Genomic DNA, 15,428 nt, shown 5'->3' on the forward strand with positions numbered 1-15,428 from the left:
TGAAAAAGAAAGTGAGCATGAGCGGGTTGTGGTGGGAGCAGAGAGAGAGGGGCAAGCGGAATCCCCACTGAGCACGGAGTCCAACCATGCTCCCACGATCCTGAGATCATGACCTAAGCTGAAATCAAGAGTCAGTTGTTCAACCAACTGAGCCACTCGGGTGCCCCTAAGTATTTTTTAAGTGTTTATTTTTAAGTGATCTCTTTACCCCATGTGGGGCTCAAACTCACAACCCCGAGATCAGAGTCACATGCTGTATCAACTGAGCCAGCCAGGCGCCCCCAGTATAAGTATTTTAAAAGGCAGAGAATAATGGGATTTGTTCAAGTGTCCTGCTTATTAATACTATTTTCTCTGACTTCCAAGATTCAAACCACCTAGATTTATGAAGCCTAGCCAAATGTTCCTTCTTTTGTAAGCTAACTGCTGCAAAGTCTGAAATATAGTAGATATTCCATAAATGCTAATTTAATTCCCTTCTGTTGGCTGACTCTGGACTCCAGTAGCCAGCTGTTTCACCACTAATGGCATCTAGTTCTCCCTGTCTGGCTTCTCCCATCTGTACCTTCTGGTCCAATCCTACCTACCAGGTCCCTCCTGACTTTGTAAATACCTTCTGTTCTGGTCTATCCTCACCTTCGGGAAAGAGTATAGTATAATTCACTTAATGAAGTATATTAAAGACTAAATTCATGTTCTGCATGAAGATATGAAGGCACCCCGTGTATGTGTATGCCCCCCACACACACACAAAGAATACCGGAGCCACTAGAAATTGCTGCTATGTGATAATTCCTCTGAAAAGTCATACAACTTATAAAATGGAACAAAAACTAAGATGAGTATCAATTTTCACAGTCACAGATGATGACCAAAGGCATACTTTGCCAGACTTTCTCCAAATATATCAAAGAGCCCTTAAATATCAAATTGGGTTCCTCATTTACTCGGGATGAAAATGTACGATTTTATTTATAGTTAACAAGTACAAACATTTGTTCAAGGCTGAAAGACTACAGAGAAACCTGTAGAGAAGTAGAGAAATTATAAAGAACCGAGTTTATCTATTACCTTGTTCCAGGGAAATATTTCATTTGAAAGGTCAATCCGAGCAGCCAATGGCTTCTAAACAGTGAATATTTGATTACACAACAGTAAGAATCAATTTTTGGAACTAGTTTAGTGATAGGAGGACAATGTAAAATAAAGTACATCATCTCATGTACCTTAACTATGTCTTAAAGAAAATGATATGAAAATACTACACAGTCTCAAGTCCAAAACTTTATTTAATAGGTATATTATTAACATTTCTTTTACTATGTCAGGAAAGATTAAAAGAAACAACATAGAAATACTTTCAGCTATACAAATTCAAAGCTTCTAGGACCAAAAAAAAAAAAAAAAAAAAAAAAAGGATTCCACCATTGTTTACATAGATTTTTTTCTACATAGAAAATGCCTGTACCTAACATAATCTTACCAATTTTAACCCTGGGCAACGGGAGCAATGTAGTTGGAAAACTTATTATTTAACACCGTACTTGCCTCATGCCAGATAAGGTTCTAAGCACTCTACAGGTATAAACTCATTTAATCTTAAAACCATGTAACAGAGGGGTACCTGGCTACCTCCATCTGTGGAGAATGCAACTCTTATCTTGGGGTCATGAGTTTGAGCCCTAGGCTGGGTGTAGATACTTAAAAATAAAATCTTTAAAAAGTAAAAATAAAACCATACAACACAATATAGTAAAACAAATAATTTTAAAAATGAAATCGTTATTTTGCTCTCCTACCCTGTCATATGTAGACAGTAAAGGTCCAGTGAAAAGATCTTTAACTATAACAAGATTTGTTTGTTTCTGGCTCTATTTATGATTCTGGGTGACTTTGGATAAGTTAATGAAACCGGAGCTTCCCAAACCTGACTTGACTGATGATCAGAATTAGGAGGCTGTTATACGTGCACACACACACCCACCTGTTTTTTAATTTTTTAAAAGATTTTGTTTATTTGCCACAGAGAGAGAGGAAAAAAAAAAAAAAAAGCACAAGCTGGGGAATGGAAGGCAGAGAGAGAAGCAAACTCCCTGCCAAGCAAGGAGCCCAATGCAGGACTTGATTCCAGGACCCCAGGATCATGACCTGAGCTGAAGGCAGACGCTTAACCGACTGAGCCACTCATCTATCTATATATATATTTTTTTTTCTTAGTCAACTGATCATCACAGTATACTTTTTATTTTCATCCCTAAAATACTTTGAGTATTTATGCCTGACATCATGAAGAATACAAAGATGAATAAAACAAAGTTTTTGGTGAAGACACTGCCATAAACATAAGAATAGCGGCTTAATTTTCAAAAATTCAAGTGTGGCTGAATTTTAGATCCTGCAGTCTATCACTCATAAGCCAGGAATGTCATATTATAAATACGTTCTGGTCTAACAGTCATATCAAGCTGGTAACCACAGTATCAAGTACTACAGGGAACAGTGTCTCTGGGAGTCTCCAAAGTTTGACTTTGAGTATGCTACTGGACAATTTGCAGCAAGTCTTTAAGCCCTCTGGGCCTCTTTTTCTGAATAATGTGTGCCTCACAAAGTTGTTGTGAAAACAAAATGAAGTAATATAAGGGTTAAGGTACCATGGGTATTACAGACAATGACATGTATTTTGAGTTGTTTTTCCATCAATAGTGACAAATTGCTAATAACCACTGCTTTCTTATCTGGCCAATACACCCAAAGAGGTTTTTGTTGTTAACAGTTGTTTCTATATGTGTAGTTAATGTACATTCATATAACATTTTTATAAATTGGTATGTAATAAGTATATGTATAAAATATGCACATAATATACCCATGAATACGTTTAAATGTGTTTATGCATATACCTTTCAACATAGAAATACCAAAGCCACAAATCTAATGGGCAAAATTTCATCTACTGTGGGGTAGACTTTGGATAAAACCTCAGGGACCTATATATTTTATTTTGTATTTCTGATTAAACAATGATAGGAATGACAAAAGATTCACAGGAATGCTTCAGATTTCAGATAAACGCGTAACTGCAGATAAAATTCTTACTACCCTTTTGGGACGTGTAATGCTTTCATAGAAAATTCTAGTATACTCACTTCGGTAAACTAATCATTAGTTCTAAAACAAGATTCTGACAAAAGCATACCACTCTATACATCCCCCCTAAAATATAGATTATCTATAACAGCAGGGAACATAAGAACTGTAGTTACTAAATATTCCTTTTACTTCTTACTCATAGTATATTTAACACACAAGGTTTGATCATAATAAAAATTTCCACTCACAAGAAGAAATCTCATTTTTTTTTTGTAATCTAAGCCTATTTTATAAACAGTATCCTTCACGTTCTTTGAGTTGCCCGGGCAGCAAATTTAGGAACGCTCATGAGTTCTACTGGATATTAGTGCTAATTATTAATGATATGTAGTCACAATTATACCCTTTCATCCAAGTACCTCAAAGAGCTTTTAAAGCATTAATTTGTTATTTCTTATAATATCTCTGAGAGGTAGGCCAGTAGAGGGTTATTATTATCTCTATTTTACAAAGAAACTAGGGCATGGAGAGGTTAAGGCACTGTGCTAGGGTCACAGGGTGAACAAAGAACAAAAAAGGCCTCGAGATCATTGTTCTCATTACCAGTTCAGTATGGTACCCATTAAAAGGTTGTTTAATACGCCTCCATGTATTTCTACTCTAGGAAAACTGCAAATAATGTATTTGAATAATCTACGGACTAAAGGTGAGAATTCTTTATTTTTTATATTCAAAAATGTTGAATAAAAACTAATAATTACTCTTTGGTTTGCCACTGTAGGGCATAGGGCTTTTATTATTTGTTGCTTTCCAAAGCCTCTGCTCAAAATGATCCATTCTATTTCTGACTGCTTTCAGCTAGGTTAGCGTGGCTATCAACAATGAAGAAGCAACTGAGACAGGCTGACTAATGAACTTGAGGTTGTCTGTCATTGTGTTCCCATTGCTCACTCTTCTTGAAGTCATCTTCCTCGTTCTCCACTCAACAGGTGTTTGTGCAAACTACTGTCCTCAGTCCTTTTGGCTGGCTTTAAAGAAGCTGTTTATTGTCAATGATTAAACCTAACAATTTTTAAAATTAATGATATTTCATCTTTGAGTTTATGCTTATATACTAGTTGTCACTGTCATACTGTTTTTCGTAAGCCTGACCTTTCCGGTCCAATAGAAACATTAAACATTGGAGTATTGGCATGGGCATATGTATTATTACCACATCGAGATTTAAAAAATGTAGTATTTCTGCAATTTTCCCAAGAAAAGGTAGGGAGAAAGAAGTGGTTTTGAAACTGTGCTTGACAAAGTGGGCCTGCAGTGGGCTTAGATGTGGTGATACAAGCCTGTGGTGTTTCTAACTTCAGCCCAGAACTCCAGACCCATGTAGCAACTGCCATAAGACAGCATCACCGGCACCTCAAGCTGGCCAGGTCCAAAATGGCACTTGTTTCCACATCCCCTCCCCTTTCCCATCCCAGCCATTCCCTATTCCATTTGGTAAATTACACGTTTACCCTCTCCCCAACGCAAAGCAAGGCATCATGTTGCTACTTCCCTTCCGTTGGCTTACCCAGAATCTTCCCCCCAGCAATCAATTACAATTACAATCACTTGATTTGGCATCCTGGTATTTTAGGAATCCATCTTCTTTGGGTGCTCACAGACACTCCCCATAATGGTCCTAATCCTTTCTCTTGATTTCTGTCAAGTCCCCTTGTCCACAAGCCCTCTTCCCCTCTTCTTCCCCTCAACTAATGTCCTCTACCAACAGCCTAAATTGTAAAACTGTCCAGGGTAATTCCTCTATTTATTGCCTCACCAAGGAGTGAAAGACGGTTCACAATTTGGTTCCTATCTGCTTCTCCAGATTCAACCTTTTCAGCAACTCAGGCTTTAAGTCCTGTAATTACTACCCAGACTTCTAAACACATATTATTTTTCCCTTTGCTGCATGTCCTTTTTGCTAGGATCTGGATTTACCATTCCACCCTTAAGTTTGTGCTGGAAAATCCCTTATCTTGAAAATCTAACGCAGTTATGAGTCATCCATTCTTTCCTCTGTATACCTTGATACACCATCCTTCCAATCATAATTACTTGCTTCCATGTCGGCCCATCAGAGTGGGCATTCCTTGAACGAGTTGTGCAAAGCTGGGAATTGCTACTCAACAGTGGGAGGAGATAAGGGGATAAATAAATGTCAACAGGTAAGACTCCCAAGTGCTAACGGATATTAGGCAAACGATCTATTTCAAATCTGTGGAAGGAGTCAAATAGAGCAACCGATTTAGTGCAACTCCTTCTAACTCAAGCTACCAAATCACAAGATGGGGGCGCCGTTTGATCTCAGGGCCGCACCAGACACGAGACCTGCGGTGTCCGGGGACTCGAGTCCCCTCAGTAAAAGATCACAAACCACCCTAAGGTCTGAGCTCTCCAGGGATCAGCAGTTAGACCTGAGGCCCAGGGCGGCTACCGAAACCCTCCAGCCAGGGCAGAGAACTGACCAAACCATCTCCAAGTATTCCGCCCGCAACGAGCCACGTCGCCAGCTCCGCTCGGGAAAACCCCGGGCACGGGACAAGCGGCCTCCACCCTTGGACAACCAGTGAGAAACGGCGGCCCCCGAAAGCAAGATGGCGGCCTCCGCTTTCCCCTCCTTCCCCGAGAACCCCCTCCTGGTCCCCAGAAGAGAGACAAGGACGTCGCGGCGCCGACGCCGAGATCCGGGAACCTCCGCGAGGCCTGCGGCAGCTCCCGGGCCCCCGGGAGGCGATTCCACCTCGCCCGGCGCGGGGAGCCGGGGGTGGGGCGGTCCGAAAGGCAGCGCAGCCAGCTCTCGGCACGCAGCGGGTGGACGCCGGCAAGCCCGCGCCCTCCTGGCCATTGTTCTCCAGCCCCGGCCCCCAACAACCTCCTCTCCGCCCACGGACAGGAAGTTGCTCCCCAGCCGGCCCCGCCCCGCTCCCCCAGCGCCCCGGAAGTGATCTGTGGCGGCTGCTGCAGAGCGGCCAGGAGGAGGGTGGATCTCCGGAGAGCGGAGCACCCCGAGTCCTCCTCCTCCTCCTGCCGCCCAGGCTCCGCCGCCGCCCGTCGGACTCGTCCTTCTGCCGCTCGCGGCGGGGAGCCTCCCAGACGTCAAGGGCCAAGCTCTCTCCGGCCGAGGCCAGCTCAGCCGCGGCTTCCGGAACCCGCGGGGCGGCGGACCGGCTTGCCGTGCAGGTGAGCGATGCCTGCCCGGGCCGCCCCGGGAGGGGTTGGGGCGGCCGGGGCGGCGGCGGCGGGGGTGTGTCCGGGCGGCAGCGGGCCGAGGCCCAGGCTCAGGGCCCGGACGCCGAGATTGCACATCCCGCGTTCTGTCCCGGAACGAGCTGCGGGACGAGCCCGGGCTGGAATCCGGGGCGCGGTGTTCACTGCTGTGCGGGCGAGTGCACTCCCGAGAGCCGGCGGCTGCGGCTCGGTCCTCCGAGCCCAGCACCTCCTTGAGTTAGCCTCATCGGAAGGTCACCCTGCATCTCTGGCCCGCCGCGCCGAGGTCCCCGCCTGGGCGGTGCCCGCGACCTGGGGGGACCCGTCGCCACCGCCGCAGTGCCCGCGCGCTTCACTCCGCCCCTCTCCCCTCCTTCCCTTTCTTCCACTCCTCGCCTGTACTAGAGCAGTTGCTTTTTAAGCATCTCCGCCAGGGTTTTGTGCCAGTTAAAGGAATGGCTTTTTCAGACTGAAGTCATTAGATGATCAGCATTGAACTGCACAGCTTTACCCATATTAGGGTAATCTAGCCTCTAAAGCGAGGAAGAGAATACAGATATTTTTTGAGTGAGAGGGTAATTCCTCTGGATTTGTTCCTTATGGTTTTCCAGGAGTGGAAGATGTGATTTGTATGGTTTAGTCTGGGTATATGTGTGTAAGTGGGCAGGGATGACAGCACAGAGAGGTGGCAGTGTTGTTTCAAGATTTAAGGAGAATTAGGGAGTTAACTGACCTTTGCTTGAGAAACCTGAATGTCCAGACTTGTGAGACCTTATCCAGGTGTCTTGGGGGTTGTGTGAGAACTCCCGTGCCACGCCTTGCGTGTCAAGCTGAAAAGCACCCAATTTACAAACTGTGTTTGGTGTGTGTTGGGGGGAGGGGTGGGGAGTGAGGAGGCCTTTGTAAAACGTGTGTCATTAGTTAATTTCTGTCCTGAAAGTACAACTTTAGTCATGTTTCCAGACTCGGATAACAAAATTTGTTAGTAAATTTGCGGTAGAGGGTCTTTTTTTTTTTTCCAGCTTGTTTATTAATATATTTAAATGTATTTTACTAGTTTATATATTTCTGTGTGTATTAATACAATATTATTGTAAAATGACTTGTGACTCTTCAGACGTTAATTTTAGACTTAAATTTTTTGAGGCCAGGAACTATGTCTTATGCATCCCTGTGTTCATAAGTGATGACTGACACATAGAAGTTATTCCCATATTTCTTCACTGAATGAATGAACGTGTAGCTGACCCCACAGTTGCCTCAGGAATCATTTATTTTGTTGGTTTTTTGTTTGTGTCCCAGTTTCTTGGCACATACAGACTTTGCTTTGTCTTAATGTTTTTTAACGTGATGAAAAGGACAATTTAAGAAGAATCCTTTGCTGTCCTTCCAAAACTATCCTCTGAAAGGTTAAAATTATATTTGGGATATTGTGATTGGGCATTATAATAGCTTGTATTCCAGTCTTCAGTTCTTAATTACTTAAACATGTTTATCCAGGGTTATTAAGAAGAGATTTCCTAGTGATAGTAAGTTTATGTTTGGGGTTGATAGCCGTACAGTAATTTTAATACAAAAGAGGAAATTAGAAGTCACCACTGTTTGGAAAACACGATACATCGTAGAATTGCTTATAGTGGCTTGGTTCTCCCATGGGTAGAGGAGATCCTCTGACATCCTGATATGACCTTGGCATGATTTACCAGTAGCCACTTTCACATTTCTTTGTCAAGATCCTCGTGTTCTCTAGTGTGTCTGCTGAATGTGTAGCCATCTTATCACTTATTTTAAAGTAGTTTCATACAACCCTTTCTTTGCAGGGCTTTCAGGGGAAAAGAAGGGCTAATTAGAGGGAAGGATCTTTTCTGCCATTTGTGTGGGGGAATAATTTTTGTGTATAGATGGTCGGGTTGTTTTCACTTCCGAGAGGTCGAAAAAAAAAGTGCTGATATCTTCTTTCCTCTCCAAATGGCCTGGTGGTGGTCCTGCACTTGTTTCCAAAGCTCAGTGTCTGCAGGATATACATGAATGTACCAGAATCACTTTTTGGATATGTGTGTATCACTGTTATACACACTTGTAATCCATATAAATGGGTGGCAAGGACAGTCATTTTTAAAATAGTATGTATTCTTGATGAGGAAAAATATTATGATTTGGAAGTAGTAGGGAGAAAGTTTATGATTTTTATTGTTTTGTAAAATGTTTTAACTCTTAGACACTAAGGAGAAGGGAGGCCTGCAGTTTCTTAGCAACATCACTGTACAGAGGTGAGATCTCTTTTTTAATTCAGCAACCCTCTTGGTAATAACAGCCCATATAACATTGATTGCCTGCCAAACACTGTGATAAGACCTTTAGTTATATTATTCTTAATCTCCGCAGTACCTTTGTAAGATAGGTAGTTTTTCCGTTCTTTACTAAGGCTAAGAAAAGCTGTTGGCTGGAGGCTGGTAGCTAGTATTCAGGAGAGTTGGGATTTGAAAGTACCGATTTCTGAGAGCATTGCATATTGCACTTAATCCTTAAATGCTGAGGAAAAACAAGTTTATGATTGAGCTGAGCTTCAGGAACATGAATCCAATGATCTCAGCCCTCTTGGCCATCTAGTGGGCCCTAGGGTTACGGCTGTTTCTGTTGTGAGTGCCTAAAGATGCAGTGTTCATCTGCCTGGGTGTGCCGTGAAGAAGTGGTTGGGTCTTGTTGGAATAGGGGTCCTGGAGGAGTAGAATGTCAGGAACTCAAGCAGTCGATTACTGCTTTTTGCTCTGAAATACCTGAATAATCCCTACTGGAGAGGACCATGGAAAATCTATTTTGTGGTGACTTCTCCTGAAACCTTGTTTTTTAGTTCTTTCACTAAAGGAGGTGGTGGGGGAATGTTGGGAAGTGGGAGGAGGAATTGGGAAGAATGTAGAAGAGGCGAAGGTATCCTGGATCTGTTTTTACCATTTCAAACCAGGTATCATTTTCACTTTGGGTTTAATATAGAGGCTTAAAAGTGGCAGAGTTCTTGTAAGTGATTGCTATTAAGTGCTGGTCAGCTCTCTTTACTCTTCCCAAGCCTGTGCGGTTTTGGGGTTTTTTTGTTTTTGTTTTTTTGGTTTTTTGGGGGGGGGGAATGTGCTTTTAATGGGCTTAATTTGAAGGATGTGTTCATCTCTTGTTTTTTGTTTTTTTAAAGTATGTAGCTCTGAGTAAAAAATGGCTCATTCCCCAGCCCCCATTAGGAACAGTTATTCTTTGTTTTTCTAAGACACCTTTCTTACTACCTTATTACACTCCAGAGGATTTGGTTACAATATAGAAAAAGTGAAAGTAAAGCTCTGTGAGTTTTAAGAGTCATGTGAGTAAATTTTGGAAGAGAATTTGAATCTTTGATATAATTATACCTAAGGTACAATTCCTCAGCATCAAGAGGGTAGTCTGTACAAGCCAAAATCAGCAAGCTTACATAAACTATTAGGGTACTATTCTCCAGGTCCTTCACAGTTAGAGTTCCCTGTTAGATGGAATAGACCTAACGCTTGACACACATAATCCCTTTGAAGTCTGGGATCCAGTTGGGTTGCTGAATTCACTTACTGGAAATAGGTATCAGGTTTGACAATGTCAGGTTGGAGAATAAAACATAGCTAGATTATGAAATGACTTCTACTCCCAGATGCATCATGAAGGGTGGGCAGAGATCCCCAGTTTCCACAAAGATCATGATTGTAGTCCTCTAAGCCACAGGACCTCTGCTTCCTAATGCAGTTGAATAGCTATCATCGTTCCTCGTTGGAAATGGAGGCTGCCCACTACTGATTGCAAGTGCTTTAGTTCAGCTGCTCGGGTTTTTGTCTGTTCTGGATTGCTGCCGAAGCTCGTTAGCCTTTTGTTGCCCACCCCACCCACTCTTGGTTAGAGCAGTCCTGTGACACTCCCCTGCTTAAAGTCCTTTCGTAGCTCCTTCTTGCCTATTAATAAAATCCAAACTCCTATAATCCTTAATCTCACATACGAAACTTTCAAGACCTGCTCTTTCCCTAACTCTCTAGTCTTATCTCTTCTCTTCTAGAATATTCTGTTCCAGCAGGACCAAACTTCTAGAATGCTAGCGTTTTCTTGATGCCCCATTGCATCTTCTGGTAGTTGTAGCCATCCCTCTTTACCCCAATCTGGTGTATGCCTGCTTGTCTCCCAGCACTCACTGTGGGTTATGCCTCTCCAAAAACTGTGTCTGTATTAGGTTTCTTTCTCTTGATCTCATCTCTAAAAACAAGAAACTGAAAAGCCAACAAATAAAAACTTCAACAACTTTCGAGACTGGACTGGTTGCTCTTTTTATGGGCTGCCATAAAATCCAGCATAGCACTTTTACCACTATGGGCAGTGCCTTCATTAAATTTTGTTGACCACAATCCATAGTAACTACACGCAGAGCTCATAACTACACACATAAATACACTCTTAAAAGTCTTCACAGGCCTTTACCAGAAGTTCCCAAACTTTCTTAGTTCATGACGTCCTTATCATATCAATAATTGTTTCACAGCATCCCTAGGTCAAAAAAACCACCTAACGGTTTAATTTATTAAATAGGCCTAAGCAACTTAATAAGTATTTAAGTCCTAAAAATTCAGTAGCTACATGAAAAAAAAAAAAAAACATGTGAATTAAAATAAATAATTTTCTTTCTTTTTTTTTTATAAGATTTTTAAAAATTTATTTATCTGATAGAGAGATCACAAGTAGGCAGAGGGGCGGGATGGGGGGGAGCAGGCTCCCTGCCAAGCAGAGAGCCTGATGTGGGGCTCCATCCCAGGACCCCGGGATCATGATCCAAGCCTAAGGCAGAGGCTTTAACCCACTGAGCCACCCAGGTGCCCCAATAATTTCTTTCTTAACTGCATAGTACTCCATGGTTTATTCAACCAGTCTCCTGTACTTGGACATTTTTTTTTCCTTTAATTTTACTTATTTGGAGAGAGAGGGAGAGGCACAAGCAGGCAGAGTGGTAGACAGAGAGAGAGGAGAAGCAGACACCCTGCTACGAAGGGAGCCCGACATGGGGCCCAATCCCAGGACCCTGGGATCATGACCTGAGCCAAAGGCAGATGTTTAACCGACTGAGCCACCGAAGCGCCCCATGTCCTTGGACGTTTAAGTAATTTCCAGTATTTTTCAATTACAAATGATGTCATAATGAAAATCTTTATGTACATGTGTCTTTGTATTGTTGGAAGTAAATATTCAGGATAAATGCATATATAAGATTTGTTAGATTTTGCCAGATTCTGCTCCTTAATGGAGCTATACTATTTTGAATACCTACCAGCAGTGCGTAAGAGTGCCATGGCCTCACCAATGGAGTATATGGCCAGGCTTTTGAATTTCTGCCAATCTAATAGGTGAGAAATGGTATCTCAGTGTAGTTTTAATTTGTGAATTGAACTTTTTTTTGCATATTAAAGTGCCATTTTTTACATTTTAAAAAAGAATTGTTCATGTTATTTGCCCACTTTTTTTTTTTTAAAGATTTTATTTATTTATTTGACAGACAGAGATCACAAGTAGGCAGAGAGGCAGGCAGAGAAGAGAGAGAGGTGGAAGCAGGCTCCCCGCTGAGCAGAGAGCCCAATGTGGGGCTCCGAGGATCCCAGGACCCTGAGATCATGACTCGAGCCGAAGGCAGAAGGTTTAACCCACTGAGCCACCCAGGCGCCCCAATTTGTTTTTTAAAGATTTTATTTATTTCTCTGAGAGAGAGAAAGCATACAAGTAGGAGGGCTGCAGAGGGAGAGGGAGAACTGAGAAGGGAGCCCGATGTGGGGCTCAATCCCAGGACCCTAGGATAGTGACCTGAGCCGAAGGCAGATGCCCAACCAACTGAGCCACCCAGGTGTCCCATCAAATATATTAATCTTAAATGTATTATATCTGGATTTTTAGTTATCATTGGAGAGCCTTTCTTTATCCCCCGGTTATAGAGAAATTTACCCATGCCTTCTAATACTCAGTATAGTTTCATTTTCCACATTTAGTTTTCTGATCCATTTGGAGGATATTTCTGTATATGGTGTGAGGAATGGATATAATGTTACCATTTTCTACATGGCTATCCAGTTGTCCCCGTGCTATTTAGAAAATCTTTGTTTCCTTTATCGATACTAGATTTCTCTATGTAGTTGGGTGTATTTTATTCTGTTGGACTGACTATTCATGCACCAGTATGAAACGGTTTAGTCATAGAGGTGTTGTATATGATTTCATACCATGTAGGACTAGCCCCCATTATAGTTCGTCCTCTTCATTGTTTTCCCTACTATTCGTGCATGTTTTACTTTTCCGTATGAACTTTAGCATCAGTTTATCTAAGTCCATTCATTAAAAAGCGTTTTGCTATTTTTATTGAGATTGCACTAAACTTATGATTTAGCTTCGAACTAATTTCTTGATGGTGTGGAGACATCTTAACTTAGAACGAGCAATGTCTTTTCATTTTCTTAAAACTACTTTTATGTCTTTGCAGAATGGTTATAGTTTTCTTCATACCAATTTTGAACGTTTCTTGTTAAGTTTATTCCTAGGCATTTTATCTTTGTTGCTGTGTTGTTGTTGCCGCTATTATAAATAGAATTTTCTTATACATTGTATCTTCTGGTTATTACTCACGTATATGAATATTGGAGGTTTTTGCACGTTTTCCTGCTACCTTGCTAAACTCAGTGTTTGAGTTACTTTCATCATTGCTTCTTTTAGGCTCAGATACTATTCTTTCACTTGCAGAGATTTCAGTCTTTTCTTTCCCAGTGGTTATGCCTCCAGTTGTTTATCCTATCTAACTGCATCAGTTGATATCTCCAGGACAATTAAACTGCAGTTTAACCATGTCTTTAATAAGAGATGCTGGTTGCTTTATTATTTTTTTCCTGTGGATATACAAAGATACACATTGTACTAGACACTAACGTAGATATGGAAGTGACTTTCGAAGATTGCAGTCCTTCACTGTCTCTGTAATTATTAATGGAGATGCATGTGGTGAGAGGCAGGAAAAATGGACTTTCCTAGTGGGCAAAGTACAAAGATAAGCAAGGTAAGGACTGATCTATAGTTTCCCAGTTCACGCATCCAGTCCTAAGTTTTGTTCTTTCTTATCATGCCACGCAGTTTTGTCGAACTTCGTTGTAATCGTCTCTCAGTCAGTCATGGATGCCACAGGGTGACCTCCTTTTCTCCTCTAGGCTAAAGCTGCCGTGGGTCTGTGGTGATCTAAGGGTGTCTTTCCTGGCTTTCGCAGTCTCAAGTGGTTTCTCTCCATTGTAAACAGATAAATTAGGCTTACCTTGTATTGATGTGGTTATGGCTTGGGTTCTTGGGGCTTTTAGGTCATATGGCAAGGCAGGTTTGTAATTAGATGAGTTTATCCATGGAGGTGACCGAAAGTACACAGATGTGGGGTGGTTCCTGACAAGTTTGTAGAGCCTGGATCATCAGTTCTTTCTCCAGAATGCATTTTCAAAGATTTAGTCCTCTAGCTGGAAGCGATGTGTTTGTGTGGAATCAAGTGTTGGGCATCCAGCACACATTCCATCCACATGTCAGTTGTGGACACACACCAGTGCTGTCTCCCAAGTTCTAGAGGGTACTTTCATTTCACTGCCATCTAAGTCACCCAGGAAGTTTAAATAACATATTTTCTATAGATTCTTATAATTTCACAATTATCTAGGTCCATCTGTGAACTGCCAATCCACATCCTGTTGTCTTTGTCATTCTAAGTATTTCCTTCCCCAAGAGTTCTGGGTGGCAGGATATTTATTAATTTCTTGCCCCTTAGGCTGAGGAGCTCCTCCCCAGAAATCCCTACAAGTCTTAGTCCTTGGCCTATTGTCCATCTTCACTGGCCCAGGAACACGGATAGGTAGGATGTCCAATAATCTCTTCTTGTCCCTGGGTTGAAGAGCTCTCACTCACCAGGTGAGTGGTCCACAGTCATTTGGCCATCTCCACTTTTCCTGGGACCTGCGTTGCCTTTTTCTCTTTGGGTCATGGGGCCTCTCTGGCTTGCAGTTCAGCCTTAACGGGGTGTGGGGACTGCCTGCCTTGAAGACCCTCACATCCCGCCCGCTGGTACATGGATGGCACCTTGATGGCAAAGTTTGGGGAGGAGGCTGATTTTTTTTCTATTCATATTTTTTTCCCTTACTTCACCTACCCCCACCTTTTAAGGCTGAGGACCGTATCCCTGTTTCCCCTAACCTTCTGCGTAAGACATATTGTCTGTGACACAAAATCCCCATTACCCGAGGTCTTTAGTTGTCCTAGTCTTAATGCTTGAATTATTGGTAACTTTCCCACTACCTTGTTGGTCTCCAGGGTCTTCCTGTTTCTGTGTCTGCATGCTACAACTGAAATGGTTCTCTGTGTCTATTACTTCCTTTATTCTTGTTTGCTGCTTGTAGGTTTTAGTAGCTTTCTTGATCCCTCAGAATAAATAAAACTTGATCAGTTGCTCTGCTTATTTCTTATTCTTTGCTTTGGCTCAGATCATAAAACTCATTCTTGTCTTTATATTTTGTTTTGTTTTTTTAAGTTTATTTGGGTACAACTGTTTAAACTCTTTGTACAGCAACTGGTCATTTATGTTTTTTTTCTGTGAATTGTCTTTATGTCATTTGCTTATTTTGAGGGAATGGAGGGGCTGGACTTAAAAAAATAACAGACTTATTGAGACATAATTCACATACCATAAAATTTACTCTTTTAAGTATAATTCAGTGGTTTTTAGTACAGTCACAGAGTTGTGCAACCATCACTACTGTCTGATTTAAGAACATTTTCGTGACCCCAAAAAGAAACCCCATGCTCGTTAGCTGTCACTCCTGATTCCCTCTAGCTCTGATCCACTTACCATCTGTACAGATTTTCCCATTCCGGACATTGCTCGATTCCATAAATGGAATCATACAATGTGCGGTCTTTTGTGTATGGCTTCTTTCACTCAGCATGTTTTCAGTGTTCATCCAGGTTATAGCATGTATCAGTACTGCATGCCTTTTTATGGCTGAATAATGTTCCCTTGAATAGATGTACCACATTTTGTT

General features: G+C 41.9%; 1 protein-coding gene across 1 annotated transcript in view; it reads left to right on the forward strand.

Annotated features, from left to right (window-relative positions):
• Positions 1 to 6,070: 6,070 nt before the first annotated feature.
• RALA (RAS like proto-oncogene A) overlaps positions 6,071 to 15,428 on the forward strand; it is a 72,793-nt gene continuing 63,435 nt past the window's right edge. The window contains exon 1 of the mRNA XM_032874955.1: positions 6,071 to 6,309. The gene's annotated coding sequence lies outside the window, so the exon portion shown is untranslated. The remainder of the gene's footprint in view (positions 6,310 to 15,428) is intronic.

Source organism: Lontra canadensis, unplaced genomic scaffold, assembly GCF_010015895.1.
Source record: "Lontra canadensis isolate GAN:19392208 unplaced genomic scaffold, GSC_riverotter_1.0 scaffold54, whole genome shotgun sequence".
NCBI lineage: Eukaryota > Metazoa > Chordata > Mammalia > Carnivora > Mustelidae > Lontra > Lontra canadensis.